This window comes from Zalophus californianus, chromosome 10 (genome assembly GCF_009762305.2).
Source record: "Zalophus californianus isolate mZalCal1 chromosome 10, mZalCal1.pri.v2, whole genome shotgun sequence".
Taxonomy (NCBI): Eukaryota; Metazoa; Chordata; class Mammalia; order Carnivora; family Otariidae; genus Zalophus; species Zalophus californianus.
The window spans coordinates 96,991,528-97,004,232 of record NC_045604.1 but is presented as its reverse complement, the minus strand read 5'-3'; positions in this window follow the sequence as shown (position 1 = coordinate 97,004,232).

Below are 12,705 nucleotides of genomic sequence, written 5' to 3'. Positions count from 1 at the left end.
TTCTGGGTGTGGAGGTCCTCTCACTAGTCCCCTCAGCCACCGCAGGAGGTGATGTGAGTGCTCTGTAAACTGCAGAGTGCCTTCTGTGGGTTAGTAGTACAGTGTTAAAGCCCAGACAACAGGCTCTGGGTTTGAATACCAGCATCTCCATTCGTTCGCTTGTGACCTTGAGCCACGTGACTTAACCTCTCTGGGCCTCGGTTTTCTCATCTGTAAACTGGGGATAATATTAACATCAGCCTGGTGAGAGTGTTGTGAGGATTAGATGAGGAAGTACGTGGGGAGGGAGTGTCCTTGGCTTGACACATAGTGAGCGCTCAATAAATGACAGCCGTTTTCCTATTATTCCGTTTTACCGATGAGGATACGAGGGTGTAGGGATAGAGGCCAGAGACTTGTTTGTTGGTGAGACTGGGGAGGAGAGTCCATTTCTGAGCACACTTGAAAGGCTGAAGTTTGAGTCACCCCCATTCCTGTCCCTCTCTTGGCCCCAGACCCCAGCAGTCTGTCCCCACTCCCAGGCCTGCCCCCTCCGGCTCTGTGATCCACTCTGTGACCTGGTTTAAAATCCACTTCTTGGGGCACCTGGGTGGCTCGGTTGGGCAACTGCCTTCGGCTCAGGTCATGATCCTGGAGTCCCGGGATCGAGTCCCACATCGGGCTTCCTGCTCAGTGGGGAGTCTGCTTCTCCCTCTGACCCCCCCCCCCCACGCTCTCTCTATCTCATTCTCTCTCTCAAATAAATAAATAAAATCTTTCAAAAAAAAATAAAATCCACTTCTTCCATGGCGAGCCCCGCCCCCCAGTCATCACCTTACCACGCCCTCCCTGCCTCCGCTCTTCCCACCCCCTCCCAATATCCACGCTCTCTTTTTGGAAATTCTTCCACCCCTGACTCTCGAGGTCCTGGCCTCTGGTGCTCCCCCATTCTCTTCTGCTCTGTCACTCTCTCCTCCTGATCCCTTAAATATCTCTTGTCCTGGCCTAGCTCTTCTCTTCATAAACGCTCCCTGCCAGATCCACCTACTTTTGGAATGAATGGCTCCCAAGTCTCTGCATCCAAGTGCTGCACCCTCCCTTTATAGACTCAAAGACCCCTGGGATGCCCAGACCCTCGGCCTCCTCCTCCCCCTCCCAACCTGTTCCTCCCATCGCCTGTACCCAGAAATGGCCCCTCAGTCCCCCAGAGTTGGCCCAGATTGGAGTGCCCGGAAGTCAGAGTCCCGTGAGCAAGTCTCTATCCTGAGTAACTCCCCCATCTGCCCCTTTCTTTAGGGTCCTCCTGTTTGCCTTCCTGGTGGGTTTCCCCGCTTCACTCTTGCCCACCCCCAGTCTGTCCTCCACCCAGCAGCTGGGCAGTCTCAGAAACCCACCGATACTGCCCTGGGCGAGAACCCTGCCGTTGTCCTCCTTCCTGGCAGGATGGAGCTGCCCCTTCCACCCCACCCCTGCACCGCTCCCCTGAGAACTGCTTATAATCAATCGCACCTCGCTGTTTCTCACCTGTGGGGTTTTTCTCATGCTTTTGCTCGGCCAGGAGCGCCCCTCTTATCCTCTCTTCATCTGGGGGAATGCATTCTTTTTTTTTTTTTTCCAAGCTTGGCTTCCTGGTGACTTCTGTTGTCCCGCCCCCTGCCTGCTCCTCTGCCATTTCACGGAACATCAGGTATTGCCTTGTGATGGTCTATGTTGGCTTCGGTCTTTGGTGCCAGACTGCCAGCTCAACAAGGGCAGGAGAATTCCTTTACTCGTAGCAACATGTATTTATTGTGCACTTAACTGTTTGCTAGGGACTATTCTAGGCCCCGGGAATAAAGCATAAACAAAATGGAAAAAATCTCTGCTTTCGCAGAGTTTACCTTCAATAAATTATACCATCTGTAGGAAGTTATAAGTATCTTGTTAAAAAAAAAATAGAGTCAGGGAGATGGGAAAAGAGCAGATTGCAATTTTAAATAGGGAGATCCTCCTACTGAGGAAACATTTGAAGAAAAGCTTGAAGGAGTGAGGAAGAGAGCCATACAGATTTCTCGAGGAAGAGCATTCCAGGCCAAGAGAATAGCCAGTGCAAAGGCCCTGAGGGGGAGTGTGCCTGGAAATGAGATCAGTGCGGCAGGGGGCAGAGGGAGGCAGGGAGAGAGCAGTGGGAAGTGAGGTCAGGTCATGTAGGGCCTCATAGGCACAGCAGTCACATAATATGTCAGTCAAACTTTGAGAATAAAAGAGGATGTATTAATAATTATGCCCAGGCAACAAGTGAAACCTGTGATAACCAAAATGTATGGCCATCCTGCTTGGAGGCCGTTGTCAGGACTTTTATTCTGGGCGAGATGAAGAGCTATGGACGGGATCTGAGCAGAGGAGTCACATGATCAGACTTAGGTTCCCCCCCCCACGATATTTTATTATAAAAAGTTTCAGACATGTAGCAAAGTTGGAAGAATTATACAGATGATACCCATATACCCCCACCTAGATTCTATAACATCTTACCGTATCTGTTTATCACATATCCTAATTCATCCATCCATCTATCAATCTAGCTTATTTTCTTTTTTTTTTTTTTAAACAATGTTTTCTTTTTTTTTTTTTTTTAAAGATTTTATTTATTTATTTGAGAGAGAGAGAATGAGAGATAGCACGAGAGGGAAGAGGGTCAGAGGGAGAAGCAGACTCCCCGCCGAGCAGGGAGCCCGATGCGGGACTCGATCCCGGGACTCCAGGATCATGACCTGAGCCGAAGGCAGTCGCCCAACCGACTGAGCCACCCAGGCGCCCTAGCTTATTTTCTTGATACATTTCAAAATAAGTTGCAGACAATGGGGTACTTCCCTCTTAAGTACTTGAGCATTCCTGTCATTACCTAGAGTCCGGTATTTATTTACCGGTTTGTCTTTCTTTTCCCTTGAAACAAAATATCCACATAGTGAAGTGCACAGGTATTAATTGTGTGATTCGATGAGTTTCAACAAATGCACACATCTGCATAATGCAAGCTCTTACCAAATACATCATTATCCCTCCTGAAAAGTTTCCTGTTGCCCCTTCCCTCCCCCCCACCCCCAACTCCCCAGAGGCAATCACTGTTCTGGTTTTGTTTTGATTAGGTTAACCTGTTCTAGAACTTCATATACATGGAATTATACAGTATGTACTTCTTTGCATCTGCTTTTTTTCACTCAGCATAATATTTTTGAGAGTCATCTGTACTGTTGCTTGGATCAATAGTATGCTCCTTTCTATTGCCAGGTGATAGTCCATAGACTTGGCTTTGACTAGGAACGCTCTGCGGGATGGAGAACAGATAGGTCCAAGTCCTCTCTCCCTGTTTCTAGCTCCCTGCACAAGCCTGTCAAGCCTGGGGATCAGAGCCCCGGATGAGTGTGCCCTGGGAAGACAGACAGCTTGTTCCCCAGGACCTTTCTAGAATGTAGTCAGTCCATGACTTCAGTCCCCCAGAAATCTAGGGAGACAGAACTATTTCAAGAGGCAGGATGTAGGGTGATCAAGCATCCTGGTTTGCCCAGGACTTTCCCAGTTTTAGCATCTCAAGTCCTGTTCCCGGGAAACCCTGGGAAAACTGGGATGGGTGGTTGCCCTGGCAGGACCCCACCACTGCCCCTGGGGCCCCAGGCCCTTTCTCACCCCAGACTACACTTATACTCCCTTCCTCCTAAGGATTGATTTTCTGTAAACTCTAAACTGATCTGCTTCTTCCCTGCCCTAAAACTTCCCACAGCTCCCCCATGGCTTTGCCTGGCAACCCAAAAGATGTACTGACCTATGGCAGTGGGTCTTGAACTTTGCTGCACAGTGGAACCACCTGAAGAATTCTGAGGCCCGGTTTCTACCCCAGACATTTTAATTGGTTTAGGATGTGACTTGGGCATTAGGAGTTTTAAGAGCTCCACAGGTGAGGCTGATAGGCTGCAGAGTTTGGGAACCACTGGCCTATGGATATGATTTGCTTGTTTATGTTGCCAACATTTAAAATCAAAAGATTTCGTATAAAAATCTAGACTCCTAGCTACCTTTTTTTTTTAAAGATTTATGTATTTATTTTAGAGACAGAGAGATGAGCACGTGTGCATGCACGAGACAGGGGAGGGGCAGTGGGAGAGGGATCGAGAGAATCCCAAGCAGACTCCCCACTAAGCACGGATCCCAGCACGGCGTTCAGTCTTACAACCCATGAGACCATGACCTGAGCCGAAGCCACCAAATGCTCAACCGACTGAGCCACCCAGGCGCCCCAACTCACAGCTACCTTAGACAAAGCGGAAGGTCTGAGACACTGAGTGCTTCCAAGGATGGAAATCCCAGGGGGTGTGGAGCACTGCCTGCTCTTAGAGACAATACATGTGTCCTCTGGTCACCGCAATCTCCACCACTCCCTAGTGCTTCCTCTGCTCCCATTTGTCCACGTACATGGCCTATAGGCCAAGGCCGCAGCTCCGCAGCCTCTTCACTAACTGCTCCACACACTCCTCTCACTTCCTGCCCTCTGGCCACATGGGCGTCAGGGGGCCCTTTCTAGACCGGCTTTTGCCCAGGCAGTTTTTCCACCAAACTCCTCATCAAGGCAGACGAGGCCTTGCTCCGTTTGGCCACTGCCACCTCTCTCTCTGCTCTTTCCCAAGGTCATCGAACACACTGAGGCTGGCCAGCCTGGTCCCCATCCCCACGGTTGTTGCTCCCTCTGCCTGGGGAACTCTTCCCTCCCTCTCTTCTTTCTTCCTGGCCAGTGCCGACTTCTCTTTCAGGCCTTGGCTTAGATTTCACCTCCTTCAGGAAGCTTCCCTGAACCTCAAAGAACTAAGCCAGGTCACTGGATAGTCACTGTACTTCCTCTTTTGCTTGACATCTCACTTCCCTTGCTAGAATAAGGCTATGATGTTCATCTCTGTCTTCCTAGGGTCTAGGTAAATAGTGTAGTGCCTGGTAAATAGGTGTTCATCAATGACAAATGAATATAAGGAAAGGAAGCACATCTCCCTTCCTCCACTGGCAAAATTCTACGCTTGTGGTTGCATTTCTACTATAGTATTCAACTCTGTGCTCGTGGAGACCCCAAACCTCACTAAGCTCAGGTCTATCGCACAGTGAGTCCAGTGGATCACCAAACCCATTCTGTGGTTGTTTCCCCAGTATCAGAATGCGTAATTGGATCCCAATTGCAGAATCCGCACATTGGTTGACTGGGTCTCTGCGCATCTGTGAAGGCAGGGCTGTGTCTGGTTGGCCACCCAGGGCCCCCCACACAGGGCAAGCACAAGGGCAGAGTGTAGTAACTTACTTTCGAGTCCCTTACATTTGTCTATTGATTTTCAGTTGGCAATGCCTTTTCTGCCAATCCCCTCCTTTGCTCGTCCAATCAGCTCTGAGAGGGGGCTGTGGCGTAATGAACGGTCAAGATAGGATAGGAATGAAGCTTTTCAGATTCAACTGATTTGTATTAACTTGTGTAATCCTGGGCAAGTCACTTCCCCGCCTGGACTTAAGTTGCCTCATCTGAAACATGGGGCCAACAATCTTTTCTTCGTCTTTGGGGCCAAACATCTTTGAACATGTCAGGAACAGTGGGAACCAAGCGCAGTGCACCTGAGAAGCTGTATGTAAACCAGATTTTTGTAAAGCAATAGTTATTTACAACCTTTAATTTTTAGAATCACCGGTAGGATTGCAGGAACTCTAGGAAGGTAGGAAATGCAGTGCCAAAGAAAAGTCAAAGTCCGTGGTAGTCTGTAATAACCCGAGTCGAGGTTTTAATGTATATATTTTTAAGATACAGTGACGGAGGCCAGAGAGGCGGTTGGGGTAAATGGGAACAGCCCCAAATGGGGCTCCTGGGCTCTGGTTCAGCTGCTGTGTGACTTCGGTGGCCTCGTCTGTAGAATGGGATCCGCAGGCCCTCTCCCCTCACAGCCTTTTGTGAAGCGCGGACGAAACAAAGGAAGGACGCGGGCCTCCGAAACGGCCCAGCGCGGGCGAGCGCGCGGCGGCGTCGCAGGGGTTAAGGGCACCGAGAGCCGCGCTCCCGTCCTAGAGCGGCCGCGGCGGACTTCCGGCGCGGGGCGCTCGGGGCTCCTGGCCCGCGCGCGGCCGCTTCGGAAAGGGCGGTGGGCGGCGGTACGGCGTGCCCCCGCCCGGGTCGCGGTTTCTCCGTAGGCCGCCGGCGCCAGGGTGGAGGACTGTGCCTCTGAGGCTCGGCGCGCGCTGCGGCGGCATCCCGGGGTCATCTAGGCCGGGTCCCTCGCCAACGTGCCCCCCCTCCCCCCCAGTCCCCGAGTTCGGGACTAGCGGTGTTCGACCGTGTGCGGCGTTTGAGCCCCTCCGCGCCTTGGTTTCCCGTGCTGGAATGCGGGGCCTGAGGATCCCGGGCCTGGCCGAGGACGGTCGGGTTCTTCCAGTTACTTGCACCCTGGAATCCGGTGTATCCCCATTGCACAGTCAAGGAAACCGAGACCCAGGAGCTCGAAGTTACTTTGGAACAGCAAAGGCATGCTTTCCCGCCAGCTTTTCTAGTCGGGGCAGACGCCTAGTTCCAAGCCGTAGCTCTTGGTTTCGAGCGCTGCCGCCGCCGGCGCCGCAGGGGAGTCTAAGGACATCTGAGTGTGTCAGGAGCAGTACCTATCTCCTCTCAGCCTTATTACAACCTCTTGAGGCAGGTGCTGTTACCCACATTGGCAAGTAAGAAAAGTGAGGCTCAGAGCGATTTTCTCCAGAGTCATGATGCAGGTCAGTGGCTGAGTAGCGAGACCTATAAACTCAGGTTTGTCTCACTTGACTGGCCGATCTGTTTTGGGGGAATAGTAGCTAATACTGAGTGCTTGCGACTGAATCCTTCCACAAAGGGCAAAAGCTTAGAGATGATGGGATGGGAGGGAGTGTCACAGACTTGGCTAAGTCAAATAATAGTGGTTTTGGGTCAAGTGTCTTTGCATCCCTTTGCATCATTTTCCTCAAGGTGAAAGAATCAGATTTAACACCTCTCTCTAGTAACAGCTTTATTATTTTTTTTAAATTATTTATTTATTTGACAGAGAAGGATAGAGCAGGAACAAAGGGAGGGTGGGAGAGGGAGAGGCGGGCCTCCCGCCGAGCAGGGAGCCTGATGTGGGGCTCGATTTCAGGACCCTGGGATCATGACCTGAGCCGAAGGCAGACGCTTAACGACTCAGCCACCCAGGCGCCCCTCTAGTAACAGCTGTATTAAGATAAGGATCACATATCGTACAGTTCACCCATTTATTTTATTATTTTAGTTACAAACCCTTGTGTCTAGGGTTGACTTTGAGTCGATCTCTGCTACCTACAGAACCGACCTCACCCGTGTAAGATGTACAGCTCAGTGGTTCTTAGCATATTCATAGAGTTGTGCACCTATCGCCACAGTCAACTCTGGAACATTTTTATCACCCCACCCGACCCCCGGTCCCCCAGTCCTAAACTATCACTAATCTACTTTCTGTCTCTATAGATCTGCCTATTACAGACATTTCCTATAAGGCCGTATAAAGCCTTTTGTGACTGAGATAATCTTTTTTAAACAAAGTCCTGGCCTTAGAGCTTTGGCTTGTAACCATACCCAGCTAGAATTGAATAGCACTGTTTAGATTTTGTTGTATTTATTTTTACCACTCCAGGGTGAATGATAGGTATTTCCTGTTTGTGAGAATGATACAAAATTTCCTTTTTGAATAAATTTGTTTCCACAAAAAAGTGAGTTGACATTTTTAAAGGACAAGATTAAATAGTAGTAGAGGTGGTACACAAGTATGTCCAAAAGGTGGGAAGATAGGACGTGAATGAAGTTTGTAAAACACTAGATTGTCTGATTTGAGGTTCTCCAGGACATGGTTTGAAAACCACCCTACTATTCCATTTCGCTGTCCTCACAGCTACTGTAAGGAAACACATCAATTTACTGAGGAAGAAACAGATGCAGAAAAGTTAAGTATGATAACCTGTCCAAGGTCACACAGCTAGTGACAGAACCTAGACTTAACCTAAGGTCTAATTCCGAAGACCACCTACTTACCAAATCTGGACCTAAAACGGGGTGAGGAATGGATGAGCAGGCTTGAGGGAGGATTCTAGCCAAAATACCAGAACATGTGGGGACCAGGCTGGTGACCTTGTTTTTGGTATCCCAACAAATATTCACATATTTCTATAAAATAACTTAATTTGTGACTTTAAACAGAAATCCCATCTCAGTCACTGTTGGGGCTTTCTTTCTCTTAAGGGCACACCAGAATGCAGGAGGTGTTGCCTGGATAACGAGGGGTGTGTGTGTGTGTGTGCGCGCGCACGCGCGCTTGAGCACATGTGTATGTTGGTGCTGGGTCCATCTAACGAGGGGTGTGTGTGTGTGTGTGTGTGTGTGTGTGTGCGCGCGCGCGCGCGCGCTTGAGCACATGTGTATGTTGGTGCTGGGTCCATCTTGATTGCTGTTGGTAATCAGCGTCTAAGCCCACAATGTTCCCTTCAAGTTCATGGCTTCTGCCCTATATCATGTGTGGGGCACCAGAATCTCTGGGCTGGCTGAGACTCCTTGTATGTAGGGTCCCGTGTTTCCTGGAAGATCAGGCAGCTACCTGCCCTCAGGGCAGGCTACTTTCTGGTGCACGGCCATGGGGCATGCACTAGGACTCCCTCTTGCCTCTTCCAGGCCAGGAACCTTCACCAAGATCCTCTGCCTACACCCCCCGCCCCCCCCCCCCCCCCCCCGCAAACCCTTCTTCATATGAATTCCACTTCATATTTTTTCACTCTGGGTTTCAATAACACATTAAACTCACAGCCCATTTCCAATAAAACTAGTTTCCTTTTCCTTAAGGGCAGAGAGAGCTTAATTTTTAAACCTTAACTTAAGCAAAAAGTAGCAAGTAGAAGACAAAACAATCAATTCCTGCCCCACTGTTGTCAACACCTTTGCCACTCAATCCTCTCATCTCATAGCTGTGCAATTCAACTTGGACCCAAACTTGTTACTCAGCTTGAGTGAGTCTCAGCCTTAACTCCAAACAACTTAGATCTAAGAGTAATTTTTGACCATTGTGAGACAAAATAACTGACTTTGATCCAGGTAATATTCTAAGAGCTCTACATGCATAATCTCAAAAATTTCAGCAACTGTGTGAGGTAAGTGCTATTACTGTGTCCATTTTACAGATGGGAAAACTGAGGCATGGAGTTCAGTCTCTTGTCCATGGCACCACAGTTAGTAAATAGTAAAGGCAGATTTCAACCCACATAGTCTGATTTCAGAGTATGTGCTCTGTTTCCTGTCATTTACAGCAACATTTTAGTATTCCTTATATATTGGAAAGTAGTTCGCAGCTACTTGGGAAGCAGAATTGGGGAGGACTCCCCTCCCCAAAGAGGAGTCTGAGCACTCTGAGACCTGGGTCTCTCAACTCAGGACACCTTTCTCCCTCCCCAGCTCCTGCCTCTCTGGGCATGTGTTAACTAAAGCTGTTCTCCCTGCCCCAAAACTGCCAACCCAACTTACTGTGATGTGTCCACATTGGGCTAGATAGATGTATAATTTCTCTGTTCTTTGGTACAGCCCCAGCAAGGAATTATGCCCATTTTACAGACAAGCAAACAGGTTTAGGAAGGCCAAGTGACTTGCCCAGGATCACACAGCTAGTGGATGGAGCAATGTAATTGGAACCTGAATGCCCATTTCTTTTTTTTTTTTAAGATTTTATTTATTTATTTATTAGTGAGAGAGAGAGAGAGAAACAGCATGAGAGGGGAGAGGGTCAGAGGGAGAAGCAGGCTCCCTGCTGAGCTGTGAGCCCGATGTGGGACTCGATCCCGGGACTCCAGGATCATGACCTGAGCCGAAGGCAGATGCTTAACCAACTGAGCCACCCAGGCATCCCTGGATGCCCATTTCTGAGTCTCCTGCTCTGTTAACGCTTTAGTGACCTTACAGAGTTGAGAGCCACATAAGTGGGTTCCTGGGAGGTGATGACTACCTGTGGCGCCTGAGAGAGTCTCTCACCCTCTCTGGCTCCATTTCCTTATTTGCAAAATCTCTTTTTACCTTCCTCTTGTTTCTCAACTTCCTAATGAAAGTAGGGGAAAGTTTTTTGTTTTTTAAGGATTTTATTTATTTAGAGAGAGCACACACATGCAAGGCGGGGGAGGGGAGGAACAAGTAGACTCAGCACTGAGTGCTCAGCGGAGCCCAGTGCAGGGCTTGATCTCATGACCCTGAGATCTCAACCTGAGCTGAAATCAAGAGTCGGTTGCCCAACCAACTGAGGCACCCAGGTGCTCCTGTTTTGTTATGTTTTCAGTATCAAAATTTGACTCAAAGACTACTGTCAAGAGGGTGTTCCCATAAAGGAGTTTCCCTTTTGGGGAGTTGTACAGTCTGCTCTAAGGAGACATTTTCTGCCTAGGGTTCTAGAACAGCAATTAGACTGGGGAGTTGGAGTTTGGGGAAAAGATGGGGACACTTGAGCCGGTGTGGGGAACAAGGACAAGATGATAACAGTGCTTCTATTTACTGGGTCTTAACGTGCCAGGCCCTGGGCTAAGTCGTGTGTGTGTGTGTGTGTAATGTGTGTGCATACACAGCACATATGCTAGAGGTCATGTTTTTATCCACCACTCTAAATTTTTAGAGGGGAGTTTTGTTGACATCACTTCATCCTACCTCCTAATTTAGAGGCGAGGAATCATTTCTGCTCACTCCTTCAGCAGTCATGATGGTTCTATTCTCTGCTAGTCCCCATGGCAGGCTCTTAGAAAAGATAGAAAAGACCAATTTTAGGTGTTAGCGATAGGAATCACTAGGTGGGGGCGCCTGAGTGGCTCAGTTGGTTAAGCGACTGCCTTCGGGTTATGGTCCCTCGAGTCCCGGGATTGAGTTCCGCATCAGGCTCCCTGCTCGGTGGGGGGTCTGCTTCTCCCTCTGACCCTCTTCCCTCTCGTGCTCTCTGTCTCTCATTCTCTCTCTCAAATAAATAAAATCTTAAAAAAAAGAAAAGGGAATCACTAGCTGGTGTGACTATAGTGTTAACTCTTATTTTTGCTTATCTGTATTAACTTTCTACAATGCACATATACCAGCTTTACAATAATGATCAGTTCCCTCATAGGATGCCTCTACTCATCACAGTACTGTTTCTACAATTTAAATGATTACATGCCTCACAACCCCCATAGTGGGAGAAGTTCCAGTTAAAGAAGTCAAGATCTTGTATTAGAGGGGTGTACCCTTAATTCAAGTGGTAGCCACATCTGCAGCTCCTGAGTAAAGGAGCCAAATGTCATGACACCCCACGTCTCCCTCAAATCCCTGATAGTCCTAGGGATTGGCATCTGAACCCAACTTTCCATAACAGGGAATCTCAACAGGGCAGTCCTGGGCCTGAGCATTAGGAAAGTTATGAGGCGAGACTTGATTGTCATAACTTTCAGGGATGCTAGAGGCATGCAGTGAGCCAGGCCAAGGGAGGCTGATTGATCATCTTGTAACTCACGAGGCAGCCCACCCAATAAATGTCCTGCCCAGAATGATAGTGGATTCCTATGGGTGGCCTGGTGACCTGGTGGTGTCTGGACCTGGAAATGCTGCTTATTTGGATCATGCCTACCCAGCTAATCAGCTAATGTCTCGGAAAGGTTGAAAACCAGACCCAGAAAAAGTAGACTGAAACAGGGGGAACCATGAGAACCTATATCAGGAGTCGGGGGGGAGGTCACTGTTCTGGGAATGAATGTGTCACTTTTTTAAAAAATTTTTTTAAAGATTTTATTTATTCATTTGAGAGCGAGAGAATGAGAGATAGCATGAGAGGGAAGAGGGTCAGAGGGAGAAGCAGACTCCCTGCTGAGCAGGGAGCCCGATGTGGGACTCGATCCCAGGACTCCAGGATCATGACCTGAGCCGAAGGCAGTCGCTTAACCAACTGAGCCACCCAGGCGCCCTGTCACTTTTTTTAAAAAGATTTTATTTATTTATTTAACAGAGACACAGCAAGAGAGGGAACACAAGCAGGGGGAGTGGGAGAGGGAGAAGCAGGCTTCCCGCAGAGCGGGGAGCCCGATATGGGGCTTGATCCCAGGACCCTGGGATCATGACCTGAGCTGAAGGCAGACGTTTAACTGACTGAGCCACCCAGGTGCCCCATGAATGTGTCACTTCTAAGTTGGAACAAGGATGTTCTAGGGACCCCATGACTTTCATGAGTCTCATGGGGTATGACCAATATCCCAGGTCTGTAAGACTGTATCATGAGCATTCAGCAGCTAGATGGGATACATAAACCTATGAATTTTTTTTTTTTTTTTTTTTTTTACTGAAAGTCAGTGAATAGGCAATAAGTGACACTTTAAATTATGTGAAACTACTTCCTCTATTAAGGGGTATTCTACATACCCTTCCTTATTTTCTTGAAATGTTTTAGGATTCATTCATTCTTTCCATAGTTTATTTTCAGAAATGTAATATGCTCTCTAAGAGGGATATTCTATGAGATGTTTGCTGTCTTTTTAATTTTACAGCTTCAAGTCCCAAAGTCATGACAAAGAATGACTTGAGATTTGTATATACTGGATCTGAATATCTCACAGTTGCCTAAAAGTTGAACAGAAAGAAGTAAACCCACATATTTAAGAATTTTGTGTAAGTAGACTTTGTGATTAGGAAAGGATTATACTCCTTAGCAATGCCTAGCT